This window comes from Choloepus didactylus, chromosome 9 (assembly GCF_015220235.1).
Source record: "Choloepus didactylus isolate mChoDid1 chromosome 9, mChoDid1.pri, whole genome shotgun sequence".
Lineage (NCBI taxonomy): Eukaryota > Metazoa > Chordata > Mammalia > Pilosa > Megalonychidae > Choloepus > Choloepus didactylus.
In genome coordinates, this window is record NC_051315.1 from 21,938,987 (window position 1) to 21,964,596 (window position 25,610).

General features: G+C 43.0%; 1 protein-coding gene across 3 annotated transcripts in view; it reads left to right on the forward strand.

Moving 5' to 3' along the window:
- The window catches only part of MGAT5 (alpha-1,6-mannosylglycoprotein 6-beta-N-acetylglucosaminyltransferase), a 367,093-nt gene that overhangs the window by 60,374 nt on the left and 281,109 nt on the right, over positions 1-25,610 (forward strand). The window lies entirely within an intron of this gene.

Below are 25,610 nucleotides of genomic sequence, written 5' to 3' on the forward strand. Positions count from 1 at the left end.
CCTCCAGAGCCATGAGAGAATGCATTTCTGTTTAAGCTCCCTGGTTCATGGTACTTGGTTACAGCAGCCCCAGGAAACTTTGAGCACAAGGTTGGCTTTGAGCACAGTGAAAGGGTGAGGTTCTTCTCGCTCCATCCTCCCCGCTTCTCCATCAGCGATGAGATTCCCCACCTCATGTCATGGAGGGGACTGGGAAACCCCTCTCCCCACACCCAGCCAGGGCAGACAAGCTTTCAGTCACCGACTCCTCACGTGAAGGTCTGGGGACCCACACTGTATTTTCCCTGACAGCAGTTTTTGAAAGGACAAAACGAGGCTTAGAAGTCGTGGGCTGAGAGGTGGCCCATCATGCCCTTCTGCCCCACTGGTCCGTTAGCAACACCCTGACCCAGGCACTGCCCGTTTGGGCTCCCCACGGTCCCACTGCAGAGCTCAGAGTGCCACACGGCAGGAGCTCAGTGAGCGCTGGCTGAGAATGTGAAAGGAAAGGGGGCACTGAAGACATTTCCTACCTACCTGGAAATGACGTATTGTTGCAGAATTAGGGATTTGAGATGGCGATTCCGCCTACTTCACAATTTGGGGACAATACATCAAACAAGAAGTACATTTTGGCCTTTTTGTATACGTGTTGTCAGTTTTGTAGGAGTCCTTGTCCTCTTAGGGCAGAGTCAGGGGGTCATTAATTGAAGTCACTGGTGCAGTAGAATGGAAGATGCTGCCTTCTGGGCCTGCAGACGAGAACTCAACCAAGAGTGGATTATCCCTGGGCAGACTGTGTGGATGGCTCAGTGTGAGAGCTGTGGGTCGTGAATTGACCTTGCATAACCCTGTCATCAAACCCATTCCTTCCTTCCTTTGACATATACTTAATGAGCTCCAACTCGGTACCCAGCACTGGTGATACAGCAGTGAATAAAGACAGAGGAGGTGGAAAAATAAATCATGTCAAGTGGAGACAAGAGCTGCAAAGAAAAATCAAGAACTGCAAGGGATAGAGAGCGTCATGCCACCTTGGGGGGTCAAAGAAGCTGCTGGAGGGAGTGATGTTGGAGCAGAGACGGCATGTGCAAGGGTCCCAAGGCAGGAACAAACTTGACTGCACAAAGGCCCTGTGAGGGGAGCAGGAGATGAGCAAAGGAGAGGAGGTCGGAGGCCGAGCTGTGCTGGAACACGAGAGCCTTGCTGGACATGGTGTGGAATTTGGGTTTGATTCTAATGGTGACAGAAGTGCTTGGAGGGGTTTGAGCAAGGGGGTGACCTGATATTTAAAAGATCATTCAGGTTAAGTGGAGAATTGGCTGTAAGGTGCAAGTGTAGAGCCAAGGTGCCAGTTTGGAAGGTTTGACTATTGCCCAGTGTCAGAGGATGGAGGCACGGGCTGCTGTGTGGGAGGGAGATGGTGACAAGGGGTTGCACACATCAGTTCAGAATGATCTGGCCTCTCTTCCTCTTTGCTTTTATCTCCTGCTATTTTTCCCGTAATTTATTTCATTCCAGCCACACAAGCCTTCTTGTACTTTCCCCAGATCTTCACTTGCTCTCTATTTTTTTTTAATATCACGTTATTTCCTGAAATTATACATACATGTACACACACACATACACGTTTGTTTCTTCTTTTGACTCTCCTCTGCTGGAATATAGGCGCCACGATGGCAGGCAGGGACTTTGTCAGATTTATTGCTGTGTCGTGAGTGTGAAGCATGCTATCTGGCATTTGGTGGCTGCTCAAATCTTTACTGAAAGAATGAATGAAATGGAAGGGCAACTAGCTGATGTGCTCATCTAATTTTTATTTTAGAAATTTTCACTGTGACTACTTGAGGTTTTAGCTGCTGAGCTAAACACACTGAAAGCATCCAATTGTATTATCGTTTTAAAGAATGTGGAAGAGTTTTTAACACGTGAGAATTTAAGAGGAAAAAAATAGGGGAGAAGCGATTTGTGCCAGCAGTGGAGGGGTTCCACCCGTGTGGAGAGAGAGCCAGTAACAAAAGGAACAACTTCCAATCTGTTCATTTTTGCAGTGAAATTTGTCACTTTCATTTACATCCAGTGCCATCCAGCTGCTAATTTGTGTTTTTGTTGGAGAAGACTTTGAAGGAAGTGGTTAGTCTCCCCCAGTGCTATCTGTGTTTTTAAAATTAGTTATCCTGAGCTGCAGTCAAAGCTGAGTAGTTCTGTCATCAGAAAGCATGCGTTCTTCCCCGAGGAAATCATCATGTGGCCTTTCTTAAAGATGGTGCTTGGCCCTCTAGGGGCCTGTGGGTCACTGCCCTGCCCACCCCTGCTTGGGGGGTGGGTGTCCGGTCAGGGCTTTTCCTCTAGACTTCTGGTTACGGGGCAGCCTCTGGAGCCAGAGGAGCTTATTTGAATCCTGGCTCCCTCCACCACCTCCAACATGGGCAAGCTACTGAACCTCTAGTGCCTCTGTGTTCTCACCTGTAAAATGGGAATCACAAGAGCACCTGCCCTATGAGGTTGCCGTGGATTGAGTTGATTCCGTAGAAGGTCTTAGAACCGTGCTGGGGTATTATGGATTGAACTGCCCCCCCCCCCCCCCAAAAGATGAGGTGAAGTCCTTTAACCTCCAGTACCTCATCATGTGACCTTACTTGGAAATAGGGCTGTTGCAGGTGGACTTAGTGAAGTTTAGATGAGGTCACCCTGAAGTAGGGTGGGCTTTTAAGCCAGTAGGACTGATGTCTTCATGAGAAGAGAAGAAAAGTGAGATGCAGAGCAGGAGGCACACGGGGAGGAAGGCAGCCACGGAAAGACGGAGGCAGAGACCCGAGTGAGGCAGCCACGAGCCAAGGAACACCTGGGGCCACCAGAAACAAGGAAGACGCATAGCAGCTTCCCTAGAACTTCGGAGGGAGCGTGGCCCTGCCGACACCGTGATTTTGGACTTCTAGCCTCCAGAACTGTGAGATAATAGAAGTTACAATTGTTTGAAGCTTTGCCTAGTTTGTGGTCATTTATTATGGAAGCCCTAGGAAATGGGTACACTGGGGTAACAATTACTCAAAGCATATTAGCTTTTATTATTATGAAAGGAGATTTCTAGTAAATTTTGGCAGATGGAAGCTATGGTATTTGGATCTGTGTATTGGTCCAGGATACAGCCCTTGAATTGACTGGAAGTGGCAGGGAGGGGAAGCTTTAGGCAAGATGGCGATATTCAAGATGGCGGCCGGGGAAGGGCAGCTTGGAGGGAAGGGGCCCAGCTCTTTTCTCGCCTAGGAGCTGTTGCTTCACTCCAGGGTCAGGTTGGGTTTATGATCAGGCAGTAACATGGGATTAGCCTCAGTGGCTCTATCTTTCTTTTCTTTAGAACAACGTCTATTAGTCTCATGGTAATTAAACTGTCTTTCGGAATTTTATAGTGTCCTCTATTAAATAAGCCACAAAGACAGCCTTTCTGAGTTTGAGTCTTTCAAAGGTGTGGTTTTAAACTATTCCGGGATGCTCTGTGTGAATACAGTGAGTTGCTGGCTGGCTGTAAGCTGCCTTTCTGGATCCCAGAAGTACCCGTCTCGGGGTAAGGGCCCCCCCGGTCTGAATGGAGATGCAATGCTAACTTATAGAATGGATAATATTTCTGCACCCAATATTCTTGGCCTGCCTTATGTGCCCACTGAAGACAAAAAGGGTCTGGGGATCTGCAGACGTGAGCTAAGACCTTTGCCTTGGCCTTCTCTTCATTCTCGGTGGTGCTTAGTGGATGCACGCCTGATTTTCTCCTCTGTCCTTTGGTTTTTGTAGCAAAGGTGGTTTTACTGGTCCATCTCTTTGATTCTCTTTTTCCTTCACTATTCCAGGCTTCTCACGTATGTGAACAGTACGATTTGGCTCCTGTGATTATAGGAGTGCTTCCAGAAGCGTTGTCACTTTTTTTCTTAAGAATGTGTACTCTCTCCTCCCCCGTCCTTCTGTGGAGTAGCATTGCCCAGAAAGGCTTGTGAGGACCTGACTGGGGTTCATGTGGCTGAAAAGAGCACCCTGTCTAGACACGAAGCCCACGGGAGGCCCCTTGCCTCCAAATTCTTCCTTACACAAGAAAATAAGTACACTCACTTCCTTTTATGTGATTGGTGTGGCTAGGCAGATACCTACATTGCCATGGGAGTACATCCAGGTCACTTTTTGGTGAGTGAACAACAGAAAGCTCAGAATCTGCGTGCAGATATGGTTCGTGAGAACAGAGGACTGTGCCCATTGCTTATGGGACAGCCCCAGAAATGGAGATGTTGAACAGCTGATTAAAGATGAGGGAGTGATCAGCCAAAGATGCTTCCTGAGATCGCTCCACTGAGCTCTTCATAGTTTTCCAGTGAGTTCATTGTGTGGTCGTACAGTGTAATGGTTAAGAGCGTTGCCTCTGGAACCAGACAATTTGGGTTCAAACCCCAGCCCCTCCAATACTAGCTGGGTAACATTGGGCAAATTACCTAACCTTCCTGCCTTAGCTCCCTCAGCCATAAAATGGGGTTAAGAACCTGTTCCTACTATAAACATCTAAATCATGGAGAACTATACCTGGCACATACTGAGTCCTTAGTAAGTGTTGTGGTTGTGGATTTTATTAGCAATAATCATTTGTACCTAGTTAAATAATTTTTTAAAATCACAGTAAGATAGAGATAATACAGACTTTGGTGACAGCATGGGGTGTGGGTAATTTTATAACTTACCAGTGGGAAGAATAAAGTGGTACAGTCTTTCTGAAGGAAAACATTGTAATATTACTACTTCACAACCTCTAAAAAATCCTCTCATTTGATCAGGTAATTCCTTTATTCTAAGGAAATATCTGAGATTGCATAGGTAGGAGTGATTGACAGTTCATTGGGTTAATTTGTAATGTAGAAAAATTGGGAGCAAATAAATGCTCAGTATTATGGGATTACTTAAGTGAAATGTGGTATGAATGTGCAATGGAGTACTATTTAGCTTTTAAATTGTGGTTGAAAAATATTGTCATGAAAAATGTTAAAAACATATTAAGAGATAAAGGCAGGCCACAATTTTAGGAAGGTGATATGTTTTTTGAAATATACCAAAGTCTTACCAGAGCATATCTAAAAATGGTGGAGTGAGGATGGATTTTTTTTTTTTTTTTTTTTTTTTTTATTAGTGGTTTTTATTTTTATTTTTTATTTTTATTTTTTTTTTTTTTATTTTTTTTTATTTTTTAATAAACATTTTATTTATATATATTCACATACCACGCAGTCATACAAAACAAATTGTACTTTCGATTGTTTACAGTACCATTACATAGTTGTACATTCATCACCTAAATCAATCCCTGACACCTTCATTAGCACACACACAAAAATAACAAGAATAATAATTAGAGTGAAAAAGAGCAATTGAAGTAAAAAAGAACACTAGGTACCTTTGTCTGTTTGTTTGCTTCCCCTACTTTTCTACACATCGATCCATAAACTAGACAAAGTGGAGTTTGGTCCTTATGGCATTCCCAATCCCACTGTCACCCCTCATAAGCTACATTTTTATACAACTGTCTTCGAGATTCATGGGTTCTGGGTTGTAGTTTAATAGTTTCAGGTATCCACCACCAGCTACCCCAATTCTTTAGAACCTAAAAAAGGTTGTCTAAAGTGTGCGTAAGAGTGCCCACCAGAGTGATCTCTCGGCTCGTTTTGGAATCTCTCTGCCACTGAAGCTTATTTCATTTCCTTTCACATCCCCCTTTTGGTCAAGAAGATGTTCTCCATCCCACGATGCCGGGTCTACATTCCTCCCCGGGAGTCATATTCCACGTTGCCAGGGAGATTCACTTCCCTGGGTGTCTGATCCCACGTAGGGGGGAGGGCAGTGATTTCACCTTTCAAGTTGGCTTAGCCAGAGAGAGAGGGCCACATCTGAGCAACAAAGAGGCATTCAGGAGGAGACTCTTAGGCACAAATACAGGGAGGCCTAGCCTCTCCTTTGCAGCAACCGTCTTCCCAAGGGTAAAACTTATGGTAGAGGGCTCAACCCATCAAACCACCAGTCCCCTATGTCTGTGGTCATGTTAGCAACCATGGTGGGGGGGTTGGCGAATACCCCTGCATTCTCCACAGGCTCCTCAAGGGGGCACTACATCGTTTTTTTTTTTTTTTTTTTTTTTTTTTTCCTTGTTTGTCTTTTTTCTTTTTTTTTTTTTTAACTTTCCCTTCTTTTTTCAAATCAACTGTATGAAAAAAAAAAGTTAAAAAGAAAACAAAAAAAAACAAACATACAATAAAAGAACATTTCAAAGAGACCATAGCAAGGGAGTAAGAAAAAGACAACTAACCTAAGATAATTGCTTAACTTCCAACATGTTCCTACTTTACCCCAAGAAAGTTACATAATATAGCAACATTTCAGTGAACTTGTTCCTACTACATCCATCAGAAATTAACAGACCATAGTCATTTCTGGGCATCCCCAGAACGTTAAATAGCTTATCTGTTCTTCTTGGATTATTGTTCCCCCTTCCTTAATTGCTCTCTACTGCTAGTTCCCCTACATTCTACATTATAAACCATTTGTTTTACATTTTTCAAAGTTCACATTAGTGGTAGCATATAATATTTCTCTTTTTGTGCCTGGCTTATTTCGCTCAGCATTATGTCTTCAAGGTTCATCCATGTTGTCATATGTTTCACCAGATCATTCCTTCTTACTGCCGTGTAGTATTCCATCGTGTGTATATACCACATTTTATTTATCCACTCATCTGTTGATGGACATTTGGGTTGTTTCCATCTCTTGGCAATTGTGAATAATGCTGCTATGAACATTGGCGTGCAGATATCTGTTCGTGTCACTGCTTTCCGATCTTCCGGGTATATCCCGAGAAGTGCAATCGCTGGATCGAATGGTAGCTCTATCTCTAGTTTTCTAAGGAACTGCCAGACTGACTTCCAGAGTGGCTGAACCATTATACAGTCCCACCAACAATGAATAAGAGTTCCAATTTCTCCACATCCCCTCCAGCATTTGTAGTTTCCTGTTTGTTTAATGGCAGCCATTCTAACCGGTGTTAGATGGTATCTCATTGTGGTCTTAATTTGCATCTCTCTAATAGCTAGTGAAGCTGAACATTTTTTCATGTGTTTCTTGGCCATTTGTATTTCCTCTTCAGAGAACTGTCTTTTCATATCTTTTGCCCATTTTATAATTGGGCCGACTGTACTATTGTCATTGAGTTGTAGGATTTCTTTGTATATGCAAGATATCAGTCTTTTGTCAGATACATGGTTTCCAAAAATGTTTTCCCATTGAGTTGGCTGCCTCTTTACCTTTTTGAGAAATTCCTTTGAGGTGCAGAAACTTCTAAGCTTGAGGAGTTCCCATTTATCTATTTTCTCTTTTGTTGCTTGTGCTTTTGGTGTAAAGTCTAGGAAGTGGCCGCCTAATACAAGGTCTTGAAGATGTTTTCCTACATTATCTTCTAGGAGTTTTATGGTACTTTCTTTTATATAGAGATCTTTGGTCCATTTTGAGTTAATTTTTGTGTAGGGGGTGAGGTAGGGGTCCTCTTTCATTCTTTTGGATATGGATATCCAACTCTCCCAGCCCCATTTGTTGAAAAGACCATTATGGCTCAGTTCAGTGACTTTGGGGGCCTTATCAAAGATGAGTCGGCCATAGATCTGAGGGTCTATCTCTGAATTCTCAGTTCGATTCCATTGATCTATATGTCTATCTTTGTGCCAGTACCATGCTGTTTTGGCAACTGTGGCTTTATAATAAGCTTCAAAGTCAGGGAGTGTAAGTCCTCCCACTTCGTTTTTCTTTTTTAGAGTGTCTTTAGCAATTCGAGGCATCTTCCCTTTCCAAATAAATTTGATAACTAGCTTTTCCAAGTCTGCAAAGTAGGTTGTTGGAATTTTGATTGGGATTGCATTGAATCTGTAGATGAGTTTGGGTAGAATTGACATCTTAATGATATTTAGCCTTCCTATCCATGAACATGGAATATTTTTCCATCTTTTAAGGTCCCCTTCTATTTCTTTTAGTAGAGTTATGTAGTTTTCTTTGTATAGGTCTTTTACATCTTTGGTTAAGTTTATTCCTAGGTACTTGATTTTTTTAGTTGCTATTGAAAATGGTATCTTTTTCTTGAGTGTCTCTTCAGTTTGTTCATTTCTAGCATATAGAAACATTACTGACTTATGTGCATTAATCTTGTATCCCGCTACTTTGCTAAATTTGTTTATTAGCTCTAGTAGGTGTATCGTTGATTTCTCAGGGTTTTCTAGATATAAGATCATGTCATCTGCAAACAATGACAGTTTTACTTCTTCTTTTCCAATTTGGATGCCTTTTATTTCTTTGTCTTGCCGGATTGCCCTGGCTAGCACTTCCAGCACAATGTTGAATAACAGTGGTGACAGCGGGCATCCTTGTCTTGTTCCTGATCTTAGAGGGAAGGCTTTCAGTCTCTCACCATTGAGTACTATGCTGGCTGTGGGTTTTTCATATATGCTCTTTATCATGTTGAGGAAGTTTCCTTCAATTCCTACCTTTTGAAGTGTTTTTATCAAAAACGGATGTTGGATTTTGTCAAATGCTTTTTCAGCATCTATTGAGATGATCAATTGATTTTTCCCTTTCGAGTTTTTAATGTGTTGTAATACATTGATTGTTTTTCTTATGTTGAACCATCCTTGCATGCCTGGAATGAACCCCACTTGGTCATGGTGTATGATTTTTTTAATGTTTCTTTGGATTCGATTTGCAAGTATTTTGTTGAGGATTTTTGCATCTATATTCATTAGGGAGATTGGCCGGTAGTTTTCCTTTTTTGTAGCATCTTTGCCTGGTTTTGGTATTAGATTGATGTTAGCTTCATAAAATGAATTAGGTAGTGTTCCATTTTTTCAATGTTTTGAAAGAGTTTGAGTAAGATTGGTGTCAGTTCTTTCTGGAAAGTTTGGTAGAATTCCCCTGTGAAGCCATCTGGCCCTGGGCATTTATTTGTGGGAAGATTTTTGATGACTGATTGGATCTCTTTGCTTGTGATGGGTTGGTTGAGGTCTTCTATTTCTTCTCTGGTCAGTCTAGGTTGTTCATATGTTTCCAGGAAATTGTCCATTTCTTCTACATTATCCAGTTTGTTGCCATACAGTTGTTCATAATATCCTCTTATAAATTTTTTAATTTCTTCAGGATCTGCAGTTATGTCACCTTTTTCATTCATTATTTTGTTTATATGGGTCTTCTCTCTTTTTGATTTTGTCAGTCTAGCTAGGGGCTTGTCAATCTTGTTGATCTTCTCAAAGAACCAACTTTTGGTGATATTTATCCTTTCTATTGTTTTTTTGTTCTCTATGTCATTTATTTCTGCTTTAATCCTTGTTATTTCTTTTCTTCTACTTGGTTTAGGATTGGTTTGCTGTTCATTTTCTAGCTTCTTCAGTTGATCCATTAGTTCTTTGATTTTGGCTCTTTCTTCCTTTTTAATATATGCGTTTAGTGCTATAAATTTCCCCCTTAGCACTGCTTTTGCTGCATCCCATAGGTTTTGGTATGTTGTGTTCTCATTTTCATTCGTCTCTATATATTTAGCAATTTCTCTTGCTATTTCTTCTTTAACCCACTGATTGTTTAGGAGTGTGTTGTTTAACCTCCAGGTATTTGTGAATTTTCTAAGTCTCTGATGGTTATTGACTTCTAATTGTATTCCATTGTGGTCAGAGAATGTGCTTTGAATAATTTCAATCTTTTTAAATTTATTGAGGCTTGTTTTATGTCCCAGCATATGATCTATTCTGGAGAAAGTTCCGTGAGCACTAGAAAAGTATGTGTATCCTGTTGATTTGGGATGTAATGTCCTGTAGATGTCTGTTAAATCTAATTCATTTATCAGATTGTTTAGGTTTTCAATTTCCTTATTGGTCTTCTGTCTGGTTGATCTATCTATAGGAGAGAGTGTTGTGTTGAAGTCTCCCACAATTATTGTGGAAACATCAATTGCTTCCTTTAGTTTTGCCAATGTTTCTCTCATGTATTTTGTGGCACCTTGATTGGGTGCATAGACATTTACGATTGTTATTTCTTCTTGCTGAATTGCCCCTTTTATTAGTATGTAGTGGCCTTCTTTGTCTCTCAAAACATCCCTGCATTTGAAGTCTATTTTATCTGAGATTAATATTGCTACACCTGCTTTCTTTTGGCTGTAGCTTGCATGAAATATTTTTTTCCATCCTTTCACTTTCAGTTTCTTTGTGTCCCTGTGTCTAAGATGAGTCTCTTGTATGCAACATATTGATGGTTCATTTTTTTTGATCCATTCTGCGAATCTATATCTTTTAATTGGGGAGTTTAATCCATTTACATTCAACGTTAAAACCGTGAAGGCATTTCTTGAATCGGCCATCTTATCCTTTGGATTATGTTTGCCATATTTTTCCCTCTCTCTATTAATATCCTTTATTGTACCCATACCGAATCTCTTTAGTACTGAACCTTTCTCCAAGTCTCTCTGTCCTGTCTTTGTTTCTCTGTCTGTAGGGCTCCCTTTAGTATCTCCAGTAGGGCAGGTCTCTTGTTAGCAAATTCTCTCAGCATTTCTTTGTCTGTGAAAAATTTAAGCTCTCCCTCAAATTTGAAGGAGAGCTTTGCTGGATAAAGTATTCTTGGCTGGAAATTCCTCTCACTCAGAATTTTAAATATATCGTGCCACTGCCTTCTCGCCTCCATGGTGGCTGCTGAGTAGTCACTACTTAGTCTTATGCTGTTTCCTTTGTATGTGGTGAATTGCTTTTCTCTTGCTGCTTTCAGAACTTGCTCCTTCTCTTCTATGTTTGACAGTGTGATCAGTATATGTCTCGGAGTGGGTTTTTTTGGATTTATTCTATTTGGAGTTCGCTGAGCATTTATGATTTGTGTATTTATGTTGTTTAGAAGATTTGGGAAGTTTTCCCCAACAATTTCTTTGAATACTCTTCCTAGACCTTTACCCTTTTCTTCCCCTTCTGGGACACCAATGAGTCTTATATTCGGACGTTTCATATTATCTATCATATCCCTGAGGTCCATTTCGAGTTTTTCAATTTTTTTCCCCATTCTTTCTTTTATGTTTTCATTTTCCATTCTGTCATCTTCCAGGTCACTGATTCGTTGTTCAACTTCCTCTAGTCTTGTACTATGAGTGTCCAGAATCTTTTTAATTTGGTCAACAGTTTCTTTAATTTCCATAAGATCATCCATTTTTTTATTTAGTCTTGCAATGTCTTCTTTATGCTCTTCTAGGGTCTTCTTGATTTCCTTCATATCCCGTACTAGGGTCTCATTGTTCATCTTTAGTTCTTTGAGTAGCTGCTCTAGGTGTGTCTCTTCTGGTCTTTTGATTTGGGTGCTTGGGCTTGGGTTATCCATATCGTCTGGTTTTTTCATATGCTTTATAATTTTCTGTTGTTTTTGGCCTCGTGGCATTTGCTGACCTTGATAGGGTTCTTTTAGGGTTTGTAGACCAGTTGAAGTCCTTATCTCTAATTTATCAGATCTACAGCTTCGTGGAGTACACTTTCTCTAACTAACCAGCAGGTGGCGTCCACGAGCCACCTGTTCTCCACAAGCCAGATCTCCCCTGCTTAGCCTTTTTGGTGAGTGGGGGAGTGAGTCTTGTGGGGCCCAATTGGTGTCCCAAGCTTGCGTGTGTAGTTGGTGTTGCCTGCCCTGTATGTGGGGTGTGTTTCTGGGCAGTCGGGGAGGGGGGGTGGCCCTAACAATCAAATCTCCCTGATGATCCTAGAGTTTTAAAGCTACTGCAATAGTCTAATCCTTCAGTTCAGTCCTGCCACAGTTTGTCTCTGCCACTGACCCACAAGTCTTTGGTATTGGCGTATGGCTCCTGAGACTTGCAAGTGGGCCCCTCTTCCAGGCTGTGCACCCCGGGTCCTCTGTTGAGGGATGACTGTGCTATGTCGCAGGTGAGTGCCGTCCCCCCAGGGCAGTTCTGGGCTGCTGGGCTGTGTTGGGAGGCTCCCAGTCTGCTCAAATGATGGCTGAATGGGGCTCTGTTAATTCACACTGCTCCCCCTTCCCAGCTCTGGGACATTCAGCTGAGGTTGCAGGGAAGGCTAATGTCCACGCCCAGTTTTGTGGTGTGTGCCTGTTATTTGAAGCACTTCCGTCACACTGGGTTGTCTGGGGCAGCTCTGGGCTATGGGGCTGGCGATGGGCAGGAGTGTTTCCTGTCCACCAGGATGGTGGCTGTGAGCGGACACCCCCCTTTTCTTGGGAAGTTGTGTTGTTTAGTGAATTTTCTCAGCCACTGGATTATTGCCTTTTGTCTCAGAGCTCTCTTAGTTCTGCTCTTGACTTGACGTGCCCAAATTTCAATTCTTTGAAGCTTTCTGTATTGAGCTTCTTAGAGTAATTGTTTTAGAAAAAGCAAAAAGGATTTAAAAAAAAAAAAAAAAAAAAAAAAAAAAAAAAAAAAAACGGCCCTCCTCAGAGATCTAATGGGTTATTGAAATGCTAATAGACAAAGCAACCAGGGCCATTAAGGAAAAGTGCCCAGGGCAGAGAGATCAGCCTTGCTTCGGGATTTGCATATGCGCCTCAAGGCCTGATCTCCGCCCTTCCCCTTTCTGTGTTCACCAGAACTCCAAAAATCCTCTGCTTTTATTTTGGAGTTTTTCGTGTTGTTTTTTTTCTATGCCTGTCTCCTCTCTGCTGGGCTGGCTGCTCTCAGAGTCTCTGGTGTCTGGCCTCAGTCTATCTATGGTTGGAGTTTGAATCAGTAGAATGAGTTTCCGGTAAGAGCAGCCACTGCAATTCTCCCTTCTCCTTCCTGGAGCTGACAGCCCCTCCTCCCCCGGGACTGAGCCTGGCAGGGAGGGGCGCGGGTCCCCTGGCCGCAAAAACTTACAGATTTCGCTGATCTCAGCAGTTCCACGTTTTCATGAGTGTTGTATGAAGTATGCCCAAAGACAGATTGCTCTGTGGTGTCCAGTCCACGCAGTTCCTGGCTTTTTACCTACTTTCCTGGAGGAGTAACTAAAACATACAGCTCACCAGTCTACCATCTTGCCCCGCCTCGAGGATGGATTTTTAAAAATTTCTATGTGGTTTTCCATTATTTATCAGAAATTTGGTGTTGAGCATGTATTACATTTCTATTAGAGAAAAAAGGCAGTAATTTTGTTTGAAAAAGTAGTTATGGTTGGCTTTATGAGGTTAAAAGGGAGCAGTTGCCAGAGGGAGAGCCTATGGTGGGCCTGTCTGATACGGGTCCCCAGCACCCAGTGGTGGCTGACAGTCCCATGGGACATTCGGGACAGTGGCCGGCCTTCTGCCCAGCCAAACCCTGGGGTCCTGGGTTGAATGTGAGTCTCTCCTAGTCTCTGATCACGAGTTGAGGCAGGTGGGACCTCTGCCTCTGTAAGGCACCCAAAGTCTTTGTGGTTTCTTAAAGAGCATCTGGCCGAGGCCCCTTGGAGTTTGCCCGGGATTCCTGAGTGCTGGGAAACCATTGCCTAGTCAATCGGCATGAAAGCTGGGTTCTGCTGGATCCCATTATTGGATCCCATTTTCCGGTCTCGTTAAGTCTCCCTGGCATGCCTAATGCAGACATTTATGCCCTTGTCATTTTATGCATAAAATTTTAAATGGGTAAAAATAAACTTGCTTGCTGTGTAGAACTGCTCACGAGCAATCTATCTTCAACTGGACGCAGGTGCCAGATGGTGTTGCACCTCCTACTGGGTTAATGAATAAGCATTTGCTGAAAACCTTGAGCTGCTCTTGAATCATTCTGTGTACCTTGAACACTAAAATCTGCCAGTAGCAATTTGCATTTTTTTTTTTCCTTCCCCTTTCAATTTTAGGAAGGAGAAAGAGGTGACTTTGTCTTTCTGGAATAATTTCCTATGAGTTGAATTTGTTTTTTTGTTTTTTTTTTTTCCTAGTGTCATTACATAGATGTATCCCTAAGTAAATACATGTTGTGCAAACTTCTGGTAAAAGTAAATTTCTTCTCAGAGCTGTCAGCAGTGGTGGTTTTAAAATACAGTTCTACTTCTGTGTTTGGCGGAGCAGGATGCTTGTAGATAGCGTGGACAGGGGGGTAGAAAAAAATGGTCCTCACAGCCATTTCTGTTACATGTTCTGCATGCGTTGTTGGTCATTCATTCTTGCTACAACCTTGGACAGTAACAAAGAAGCTGGTGGTACAGTAGTACCTCTTCAAAAGTCCCAGCTTGAAGCTAGGGTGTCTATGTGTGTGTGCTGTGCAGTGATGATAAATGTTCCAATCGGTTTAATCTTTTGCTTTCAAACTAAGAAGCAAGTGGTGGAGGATGTTTATAATCCAGGAGTTTCGGTACCTGCCCGCAGGGCTTCTCTCTGACCTCCAGGAACTGTGGCTGTCTTAGGCTATGGATGGTGAATTCAGCCCGCTCTGCTCATTAAACAGGTTCTGAAATCCTGCCTTCTTCACCAAAACTTTCTGGAGAGAGAAGCCTATTCTTCATGTCCTTCCTTTCTATATTGCTTTTAGCCTTGATGGAATGAGCATTGGTATTAGTTGGTATTCCGTGGTTCAGGTGGTTGGACTAGTACAGAAACCTCAGGATGCAGATAAGGAAGTTGGGTGTTCTTTCGCAATACGTAGGCATCTCTGCTCCGTGGTCTGAATGGGTTGTTCAGGCTCCTGCCACCCAGCGGTATTTTATCTGTGACTGTGGCTGTGACGGTCACACATCTGTTTCATTTTCCTGGCCTCTGCTCTCAAATGACCCCCCAGAACACAGATGGCAGTTGGTGTCATCCATAATGGAGGTTGTCAATTTCCAGGATCAAAAAACGCTTTAGGACTCTTTCTGTAAACAGTTTGAATTCCTTTAGGCTCCACAAACAAATGGCTGCTGGTTTCTTTCCCAACCAAGAAGGTGACTTGAATCTGAAACTTGACTCAGAAAAACATCTCAAGTGTTACTATCCTGTTTTGAAGAAAGATTTATCTTTTCGGAGGTGCTGAAATTGCCTTTTGGTTTTAGTCTGGACATTGTGTGAAATGATTCTTACTTTTTTATCCTCTTTAATTAGAGTGTAATTTCCTAGAAGTTACCATAAAAATTACAGGAAGAAGAAAAATCCAAAACACTTTAATCATGGAGTCAGAAATTTCCCATAATACTCTGCGGTTATCCCCCTTATAATTTTTGTAGTTAGGTCTCTGTTCCCTTACCAGCCATGGGCTGTTGGTCGAATGGGTTTTCTGTAGCCTCATTCATTGTTTAATTCCAAATTAGAAAGTTTGCCTAGAGGCTTTTGAATGTCTATCATCCTTTTCAGTACTTGACTCCTGACCTGTGTGTGTGTCTGTGTGTGCAAGCGTGTGTGTTGGGAAGAACTTCTGAGTGGGCGGGCTGATCTCATTCCCCATAGTTGGTTTCATCTGTGAAGACTATATTTAGGAGTGGACCTTATTCGTGTGTTGTGTTGGGGAAGATGCTGGATTAGATCTTAGAGGACTAGTCTAGGCTTTGCTATACCCATCACACCTTTGTGTTCTCTAGCAAGTCACTTCATGTATCTGGAATAAATGGTCTTGAAGGTCCCTCTACTTCTGACACTGCTGTGAGTTTTTGTAGATAGTCCTACCTTATTTTTTCAGGAATTTCAGGGTAAGAAGCTAAGATCTTCATGGAATTAAAAATAACTTTTTCTCAAATTATCATGCCCGGAGTTCCCCGGAGGTTCCTGTTTAGCATTCTGGTCTTGGTGTTCTTTGGAGACTTCATTTTCTTGTTGCCTAAACATTTGTTTAGTCCCCTTGTCAAGCTTTCAGCAAGTGAGCAGAGCAGAAGCTCCTCTTGAGCACAGGCCTGGTTCAGATTTGCCCTGGGCTTGAGGATTGTGACCCATAACCCATCCTAGGTGTTCAAAAGAATGTTTTTCCTTATCTTTGAAAACAGATTTTGGGCTGCTGCTTCTGTTGCTTTAGGTACTCACATGGGATATATGTGTGTGTGGAAGGGGACTGCATATAAATTTTTTCTTCAGATTCTAAGGTAAAAAATAAAATCTATGTAGTATCCAAGGGAGCTTTTAAAAACATGCTCAGTGTGTTAGTATTTTTTCTTTTTGATAAAACGTAGGGTCTGTTTCCAAAGCGAAATAATCATTTAGCAACACGTGACAGCTCCAATGTCTTCAAGCACTAGTTAATTGTTTTTCCATTAGGGCAAAATTGTTTTTCTGTTAAGTGCAACTCTTATTAAATAATAGTTGATGGTCATAAGTGTCATGGATCTTTAGCTCCATCTTTATAGTTTAAAGGCTATATCACCTATTTTAACAGACTAAGGTGCAACAGTTTAAGAGGAAAGTGTGTGTTTAATTTATGAGGAGTTTGCCTTATGTGGTAGGCTCTGCCTTTGAATTTTCAACTATTTTAAAGATTACTCACAAGATAACATTAACACAATTCACCCAATTCATTCATTAGTTCACCAAACATTTATTGAGTTTTACTGGGCCAGTTATCGAGATGAGTGGTGGTCAGAGATGCAAAGATGAAAAAGCAATTCTGGCTACCGAGAACCCTGAAGACTGGTAGGGTTAGATTTGTATACTATGATATACTTCTATCCACTTTTAAAAAATCCTCAAAACCCTTAGGAATTGGAGTATTTTTACATTTGAACTTGGTCATGATGTTGAGGAATTTTCTAGGTGGGGAAAGTAATGGCCCTGGGGGTAAGTGATGCTTGACTTGTTCTAGAAATTGTGAATAATTTATATGGGAGAGACTGGTAGAAAATCCCATTCAAAAGGTAGATTGAGGGATAAATGGGAACTGTACCTTGTGCATGATTTTCCTGTAAACGTACAACTGCTCTAATAATAATATTAAAAAAAATCTCTTTTATAAGGTAGATGGTTATTGATTGGCCAAAGAGGAAAGCTTGTATTTTAAATGTGTCTAGTACTTAAAATCTGAGGTTTGGGGTTAAAGAGAGATTTTTGAGTTTCTTGGTAGGACTTGCTATCCTTTGGCATTAAAGTTGCTCCTGTCTGTCATATTGTTAGGCTGAGGAGGTAAAAGAAGGTATCACTATTTGACTATCACTTCTTATCCTATTCCATGTCGGGAAACCCTCATATTAGGATAAATCTTCAGTTGCTATAACAGAAGCTCAGGTCAGTAGTGACTTAAACTAGTTTAGTTTAGTTTTTTTTTTGTTAAAGCCAGTTAGAATGGCACTTCTATTCTGTGAGGGTCTTCAGGGGCCCTGGCTCTTTTGTGTTTTGCTCTGCCATCTCCAGTGTTGCTGTCCCTTGTATGGTCCCAAATAAGGGAGGAAAAAATGGTGAAAGGGCAAGGTAAATGATGACCCAGAAGTTGCACAAATATTTCTTCTACACCCATCCCATTGGGCAGAATTTGATTCTGTGGCCACTTAGATGCAAGAGATGCTTTCATTCTTTGTAGCCAGATGCTCTGCTGTTTCTGATTCTTTGAAAGAAGCCGGGGGGAATGGGTTTGGGGGAACAATAGCTGTCTAATACAACCCTATTTGGGCCTTGTTATCTGTCGCTGATGCTCTTGGTAATGGAATTAAAGTACCTGAAACCCTGAGTAGGCAAGAAGGGTAGCCACAGCCCGTTTTCTTGGAGTTCTCATATTGAAGAAGGAAACCGCTTTTGCAAACTCAGTCTGCTGCTTCAGATTCGCTGACATTATTAGCTGACCTCAAGCTGCCCTTGGTGAACTTCTCCAGCCCAGGCCAGAAATTGCACTGCTGACCAGACACACGCCTTGCTCTTGAGGTCTGCCCGGCACTCAGGATTTCCAGCATTTTGACCCAGCATTCTTGAGAACTGCCAAGCAACTGGCAGCAGTGCCCAGGAAGTTTGCTGGAGGACAGCTTCTGCTCTTGAACCCAGTTGGCCATGAACTTGGCTGTCCTGGACCATCTGGGCTCCATCCAAGGTGTTGCGTTTGTAAGATCTTTGGGGCATTTCAGTACAAAGCAGCTTGTCGACTTGGACTTCCTTTGACATGGGTGAGCCCAATCAACCCACTCTTGCCATGTAACCTCTAGCAGCTGCTCCTAAACCTGTCTCATGATCAAAATCACCTGGAGGAAGGGCCATTTAAATGTGTGGGTTCCTTTGAGCCACTGTAGATCAAGTAAAACAAGTTCTCAGGGTGGTGTCCAGAAATCTGCAATCAAGCAGAGCCTTCTCCATATGGGTTCAGTGATGAACTATGGTTGGGAACCACTGCTTTGGAAACTTTCTCTTACTCAAAATAACTTTTGGTCACCTCATCATGTTTTCTCTTCCATTGGGGGCCGATATGACAGCCTAACTTGTAAAGGTTAGGTACTGGGCCATTTCTGGTTCTCAGCTAGTAAGTATAAAAGAGGCAGAAGTGTATTTTCTGAATGAATGGTGTTTGTGTGCAGTTGCCCGGATCCCTTGAAATGTATTCTCATGGCATATTAACTTGTCTTGAAACATTTTGGTTAACAGAAGGTAAAAATTAGCACACCAGGAAATGTTGTATGTGTACCATTTCAGAGAAGTTAAATACTTTTTATATCTTCCAAAATTGGTGATAGATTTTTTGAAAGTAAACATCAAACTCCATTCTGGAGTTTTGTTTGTGTGTGTGTGTGTGTTTCTGCTAAGCTACTATTTCTTAGGGAAATCTTTTCCATGTAATTTGACAAAATTCTTAGAGCACTGCTTTCCCTTTCTTTGTAACTGCAGACATTATCTGCCTCCGTGGCCACCTGTCACGTGAGGGCAACCTGTTGTCATATTCCCTGATATGGCTCAGTAGCGTGAATATGCCATAAGACAAAACCTCCCAGGAGGGTGCTGAAGGCTTGGAGGGACTCATAGCAAAGTGGCAAAAGCAGAGTCACCAGCTGATGACTGAGAGCTGCTCTCCTATTTTGTATCACCTGTGGGTCGGTCAGTTCTTTGGAGGCTGGTTATTTCAGGGCTAGCTCCTGGCCACTGCTGGTGTTTTTGCTTGCTTTCTCTCTCTCTCTTTTTTTTTTTTTTTTTCCTGTAAACAATAGTCTATACGTCTTTCTGCCGTTCGCTCTGGGGTGGGGGGGTGGAACATTAAATCCCTGTGTGGGAAAACAATGATTTTCACCCTGTTCTACCTACCAGTTCAACAGCTCCCTGCTGTCAGTGTTCTATGATTTTCCCAAACTGCTGACCATTCAGATATTCATTGTTTATTAGTTTTGGTCCTTTAGTCATTCAGGTTTTTTTCCTTATTGGTTTATCCCAAGTCCTTGGCTTTTTCTTCTTCTCCTCCCTGTGACTTGAACCTTCAGTCTTGGGAAATGCAGAGTCCTCTCCACTGTTCCTCATTAGTTCTCTTGGCATTTGAGGGAGGCAGGGATGGATTTGGTACCCTGGGTGCTCGATATGTGGAGACGGTGCAGATGGCAGGAATGGAACTGGTCCTCGCCCACAGGGAGCTTCAGGGGTCAATCAAAAATAACACCCTGAGAGCAGAGAGAGTCTTAAAACCATTGACTCGAGGTAAGTGCTTGGAATACCCAAGAATTTATTTTCTTTCTGTTTCAGGTCAAACTCTTTGAAATTAACAGTGCATTACATAGTATTTTACAGATGGTAGGTAAGTCTTTCGTGTGGACAGTGAGGACTGTTTTAGCTCACTGGAGTTTCTAATTTCCCTTAAAGGCTGAGAAAGTTGCAAATCTGGGAAAGTATTTCAGAAACATGTGAATGATGGACCTTGGTAGGAACAGTGCTAATAGTCACTCATGAAGGGTTTAAACGGATTTCTGCCAAGGGAGTGTAGTCTCCATTCCAGATGCTTCCATCAGGGCTGTCCGGAGGGTCCCCTGATACCTTTCTTTCTTTGTGAGTTCTTCTAGAAATCTCTCTGCGACTTTGCAGTGGTGCTGCCTCTGGGGGCCCAGCTCTTCCTCCTGGAAGGTGGCGTCATTGCTGCTGAGTGGTGGTGTTGGATGCTTGGTGGCCCTTTTCCCTGTTTAGCACTCTTGCTCTCCATCCCCTGACTGTAATCAGATAAACCCGGTTTAGTGCAGCAGGTCAAGTGGCTTTCACTGTGACCTCGATTAGCCCTTCTCCACTGGTTCACTGATTCAGGAAATAGGTGAGCACTTATTGTGTTCTAAGTACCGTTTTAATCACCCAGGATGTGGCAAAGAACAAAAAAGATGAGTTCTCTGTGCTCATGGAGCTTATATTCTGGTAAACAAGATAAATAGGGTAATTTCAGATAGTTCCATGTGCTGTAAAAGAAAGGGGAAATTAAAGGGCTGGCATGTGTGTGTGTGTGTGTGTGTGTGTGTGTAACTTGCCAGGCAGAGGGTAAAGACCTTGTGAGGTGAGAATGAAATTGGCATCCTGGGAAGGGGTTGGGGAGAGTGGAATGATGTGAGGATGGTGAGCTAGCAAGAGTAGAGGCCAGATCAGGATTTTGTTTTCCCCTTTTCAGGGTAGGGAGTTTCTAATTTCCTTTAAGTGCCCTGCGAAGTCCTTGAAATAGCCAGGAAAGCCCCAGTAAGTCTGTACAAATAGCCTCGTGTTCCCCTCAGTGCTAATATTCTGGGTCACCTACTTGTTGTGGACACCGGAGAGCCAAATACTGCATTATAAATTTTATTACCTTCCTAGAAGTGACATGATCTACTGTCCGTATTGTCTTAATAGATTGATTCCACCTGACTGAGGCCTTTCTCTGCCACAGCAGCAGCTGTGCTTTGTGATTGCCTTGGCAGGTGGAGTCACTGTGGAAGGAAAGTTCCGGCCACGCTGACCACCCCTGTCCCCCTCTTGTGTTGACTGACGCTCCCTGACTCCTGCTGGTTTTGCGAGAGGAAAGGGGAGTTGCATAGATTATGCTCAGACTGAAGCCTTGTCAGCCTCCCTTCCCTTCTCCTTTCCCATCTGGGCTGTTTAGGGTTTTTGTTCGCATCCTCTGCTGTTCTTGTAAATCATTATAGGGCCCATAAGGCCAGAAAGGTCAGGTATTATACAGAATAATAAAATGCACACACATTGACTAGAAGCTCCAACAATGCCTGGCTTTTCTGTAAGCTACTTTGGTTTTTGAACACAAATTAAAAAAAATATATTGATTTGCACTTCAGTTTTGGGGAGCTCATCTGTTGTGTTTCTCCATTCTGCTACCTTTATTAAGAACCCTCTCTGTGCCTGGCCTTGCTCCTGGGGCTGTTTATTGAAGCTGGAGAGGATGTGGTCTTGGCCCCTGAAGGACCTGTTAGGGTCAAGTTGAGGCAGGCTGACCTGTGAACCAAAAGGTCAGATTAAGTGTTAATCAATAACGTAAAAGGTCAAGGGGCCGGTGGGAGCACCCAGGACTGTCTGTTGGGAGCACTGAGAGAGGGGTGGCAGCTGTCTCTGAGCTGGTGGGGTGGGTGGTGGGTGGGATATTTTAATCCTCTTACGCTTTGGCCATAATAAGCAAATTATTTTTCTCTGCCCATTTCATTTAGACTCTTTGTTTTGTATTCTTTTATGTTTGGGAGCCTGCACTTAGAAAAGATGGGATGAAGGGGAGAATGTGGGGAAGAGTAAATAGCCAAATGCCCCGGGTTGCCTAGGGAGGCCCCCTTGGAGAAAGCAGTGTCTCCTGCCACATCTGGCCAGCCCGTGGCAGCCCCAGACAAGGGAAAATGATTTTATGATTTTCTTATCCTTATCTCCTTTCACCTTCAGGGTGACCTGGTGCTTGTCAGATCCCCTGTGGTGGATGTTATTGCCCTCAGATCCCTGAGGTAACAGCTGCACAATGCTAATGAGAAAAAGCCGAATGCTGGCTGTCCTGACACAGTCGGGAGACTGCCCGTTCCCAATGCCAAGTGCCTGTTTTATTTAAAAAAATTACAATGGTGATTAACCCACCCTCCCACCCCCAAAGCTGCTGGCTGCTGATTAACACTCAGGCTTAAAAAACTTATGCTAATATGAAGTTTGCTGTCAGTAATACAAGCTGCCAGGTTTTGGTGTGGTTGCTAAATTAATTATTTTCCCTTCTGTGATTTTTAATATAAGAGTTGATAGATACTAATGAACACATGCAACTAGTTTCGTAGCAGTTTATTATTATCCTTCTTACCATTATTATTATTATTGAATACCCTTGGAAATCACTCAACCCGAGAACTGGGACCTACCATTATCTGCATCTATCTGTGTGTTCCTCGCCTCTCCCATCCCCGTCCCTGCCTCCTGCCCCAGAGGCCACACTCCAGAAATTCGCATTGATTGTTCTCTTGCTCAGTTTCTCCACCTTGCTGCTGGCCAGGGCTCGGGCCCCCAGAGCAGTGCCGCTGCAGACATCCGCTTCTGGTGCTGGCCCCTGCAACCCCAGCTCACTTTTTATTATTATCAATAGTTTTGTTTGTGGTGGGAGGATTCTCCCCTACTTCCTACAGATCAGTAACATCTCAGAGAGTATGTTTTAGCGGGAATCATTTTTAGTCATTCTTAATCCTATAAGGTCATTGTCTTGTTTTATAACTTTCTATTTTTTTTAATGCTCTGTTCACCATCCTGAATGCGAGTGCTAGATGATGTACCTGTGAAGTACATTTTTAGCACACACAGTTTTTAAAAAGTCATTGCAATTTCCTAACTGTAATGTAAAAGAAAAACTAAAGGAAAGCACCGTGTAATAAAATAGGCTTTTTGTTATCTAAATGCTTGGGCACAACTGTACTAAGACAAAATGGAAGTAGATACTGGCACCTGTTGGTGAAATCACCTGTAAATGCAGCAGGTCCAAAGACAGGGTCCATTTGTTGAATCATATTCCGTAAGTGACTTTGTCATCAATGATAAGATCTTTTTTTTAGTGGTTAACAGCTGGTGGTAAAGTTCAGAAGTCATATTGTACATGGTGGTTGCATTTTGGGATAATTTAGAATATGTTCAAACTATGCAAAAAGTAATTTACCCACATACCTGATCCCTGACGAGCAGGTCTTCATCTCCACAGTGGGATGGGATCCCTTGGGTGCTCATTTATGATGCAGATTCTGGGCCCAACCTCTGGAGATCCTGCAGGTGTGGATGGGCTCTGGAATCTGCATTGTAAATGTATGTCCAGGTCATCCCAATGCAGACAGTTGGTCCAGGGATAAGCTTTGAGAACCGCAGTATGGAGTTGTCAGTCTCTCTTGGCCTTGAGTGCTCTCGAAGGGATGTTCTAGGGATAGAGGCTATCCAGGGCTGATTTTAATGTTCATTAAGGACAGTGGGCCTTCTAAGTGGGCTATAGAATAGTGTCAGGAGGAACAATCAGATTTTTGGTGAGTCCTGTAAGGTACATTTCTAGCATTGTTCTGGTTTGCTAATGCTGCTAGAATGTACAACACCAGAAATGCACTGGCTTTTATAAAGGGGGTTTATTTGGTTACATGGTTACAGTCTTAAGACCATAAAATGTCCAAGGTAACGCATCAACAATCGGGTACCTCCACTAGCCAATGGTGTCCAGAAAACCTCTGTTAGCTGGGAAGGCACATGGCTGGCATCTGCTCCAAAGTTCTGGTTTCAAAGTGGCTTTCTCCCAGGATGTTTCTCCCTAGGCTTCAGCTCCTCAAAAACATCACTCTCAGTTGCTCTTGGGGTCTTTGTCCTCTCTTAGCTTCTCCAGAGCAAGAGTCTGCTTTCAATGGCCGTCTTCAAAATGTCTCTCATCTGCGGCTACTCTCTCAGCTTCTGTGCATTCTTCAAAGTGTCCCTCTTGGCTGTAGCAAGCTCGCTCCTTCTGTCTGAGCTTATATAGTGCTCTAGTAAACTAATCAAGGCCCATGCTGAATGGGTGGGGCCATGCCTCCATGGAAATTATCCAATGAAAGATCTTGCCCACAGTTGAGTGATCACATCTCCGGAAACATCCAATCAAAAGTCTCCAACCCAATCAACACCAGTATGTTTCCTGCCCACACAAGACTGCTTCAAAGATAATGGCATTTTGGAGGGCATAATACATCCAAACCAGCACAAGCATCATGGTTGTTGCTTTTTAAAAAATAATTCCAGTGGTGGAAGCATTCAAAAACCCTAAAGATCCCCAGGGATTTGTGGGGCATGAAAGGGTGAGGAGGTGGAGTGTTCTGGAGAAGGGCAGGGGCTGGCCCACCGGGACTCTGTCTGCAGCAATTTGCTGCTTGTGATTCCCGGCAAGTCGCTTCATCTCTCCAGAGCTGCTGGATGGCTCTGGAGGGCTCAAGGTATGTCTGGTTTCATGGCTCCCTTCCTCCATAGAATATAAATAATTAAAGAAATTGTCATATTATATAAACCTGCATTGATAGAAAGGCGAATCCAGGGTGAGTGACATTCATTTATTTCTTGCTATTTTAAGAGTCAGTAAATAAAGCAATTTTGGGGTGCCCTAAAATCTCCTTGGGCCCCGGGCACTGTGCCTGCTAGGCCTCCTGGAGAAGTTACCCTCTCTGGACGTGCCCCTTCTTCTGCAAAATGAGATAATAGGTAGTCTGTAGGTGTGTTGTGCAGATTAGATCTGATGTGAGTTGGAGCCCCGTAGCGTGCTCTCTGGCACAAGTTGGGGTTTCTGTGCATGGACCAAGAGGAAGCAGTCTGTTACAGAGAGAAGCACTTATAAAAGAACTGGGCTTGTCTTTTTGCAGTTTAATTTTTCTTCACTGATCATGTTGATCGCATGGGGGCTCTTTTCCCTCTAATCTTCTGTTTCCTTCATTCTCCTCTCTCTCTCCATGATTCCTGCCATCTGTCCTACTCAACACCCTCCCACCCATTTGGGAGTATCATGTGGTCATGTACTCAACTTTTAAAGGAGCATGAATGGAGATGCATTTCTTCTGACTGTGACTGGGATGATTCTGTCATAGCAGTACTAGAAATGTTAATTTCTGCCCACGTGGCCTTGTTCCGTGTTCTGTGTCCCCTTCTTCCCGGGCCAGTGAGATGATGGCTCAGGAAGTCGAATTGAGAGACTGGAAGGAAACTGGGTAGTTCGACAGGGGTGTGGTGGCCTGCAGGGCTGGGAAGGAGTTAGAAACAATGTGCACTTGAAGGTAAGGGAACCAGCTAGAGGGTGGAAAGGGGAGAAGGACCACACAGAAAGAGTTCCAGGAGAGGGGGTGATCCTTCAGTGGGGGACTCCAGGGGCAGATCCTGCAGCCTTTCCTGTAGGAACCCAGGGAATCACTATTCCTTAAAACCAGAGATAGTCTGAGATGACAGTTTAGGATGATTTGGTATTGCCATCGGATTGCAAAACCACTCAGTCAGCTTGTGAGCGAGTATTTATTGTGCTCCTGATACGTGCCTGGCGTTGGGGATGCTGCTGTTAGAAAGTCCCCCCCTCAGCGAGCTTACAGTCTGCCGGAAGGAATCACACACCGCATCCACAGACCATGAGGATGATTCAGGAAGTCTTCAGTCTACATGAAAAGATGAAGCAGGGCAGTTGCTGAGAGGGTTGCTTTTGCTAGTTTGGTAAGGTACACCTTTGGGGTGAGGTTTCATTTATCTGGAGAAAAATCACTCTCAGGAGGAGAGGTAGCAACTATACAAAACTCCTCGTCAGGAATGAGCCTTGGCATGTTCAG